Raw genomic sequence first — 1,154 nt, forward strand, 5'->3', positions numbered from 1 at the left:
TTTTTTTTTTTTTTAAGATTTTATTTATTTATTTGAGAGAGAGACAGTCAGTGAGAGAGGGAACACAAGCAGGGGGAGTGGGAGAGGAAGAAGCAGGCTCCCAGTGGAGGAGCCTGACGTGGGGCTCCATCCCAGAACACCGGGATCACGCCCTGAGCTGAAGGCAGACGCTTAATGACTAAGCCACCCAGGCGCACCCTCTTGTGCACTTTTTTTTTTTTAAGTATTCACTTTCTTATAAGCTATCAGTTTGTATGAGATCTATATATGAAAAGCTATTGCTTGGCTTTGTTAAACCCACAAAGTAAGGTTTCAACAACTTTGCTAATGAATTTAATACTCTGAGGTTGTCTAATTAAGCTTCATCCATGAATTCTTTCAGAGAAAAACTATAAATCAGTTGATATTTATAATACATGGCGTATTATTTATTGATACAACAGGGAAGTCTTTTTTTTTTTTTTTCCTTCTGAATATAACAGATATTTCTGGTAAGTTGATTTATGGTTTGGAGTTTGCTTTGGGTGGAATATGCTTCATTCCTTTTGATGAAATATTATGAATCCTATTTCATGCTACACTTGTGATATCTTGGTAGATTCCTCAGCTATTTACTGGACACTGTCTTAGTATTTAAACTCATAGCCACAGCATTTACGCCCTGTATTTATCAAGGACTCACTGTGTCGATAGGTCAAAAGTCAAGATGGAAGGCATACGGATTTTTGTGATGCTAGAACTGAGGTCATAATACTCAGTATCCAAATGATTTGAAAGATGGGATTCTTAGAAAGATTGGAACCCTTGCAAAAGATTCACACTTCACTGATTCTCTTTGAAGAGTATCACAAGAGCTCACGCTGTGTAGGGAAGATCATTGTTGCTCAGGCCTCCTGCACCCAAAACTCCTGAAAGCATCGCATGTTGGGGAACTCATTCATCTGTGTAGCATTTTGAGGCTTGACCAGGAAGCATGTATTTTTGTGAAACCTGGAGCTGATGTGCATCCCTTAGTGCGGTTTGAAACTTAATTCGTACCTGTAAACACATTTTGCAGTTTAAAACAACGGCAAAAATTCCTGTAACACTGACAGAGTTCTTCGGAGTTCATACGGCAGTGTGTATGTTGTTGCACATTCTTTACTTCCCAACCA

The sequence above is a fragment of the Ursus maritimus genome, unplaced genomic scaffold (genome assembly GCF_017311325.1).
Source record: "Ursus maritimus isolate PB19 unplaced genomic scaffold, ASM1731132v1 scaffold_13, whole genome shotgun sequence".
Classification (NCBI taxonomy): Eukaryota; Metazoa; Chordata; class Mammalia; order Carnivora; family Ursidae; genus Ursus; species Ursus maritimus.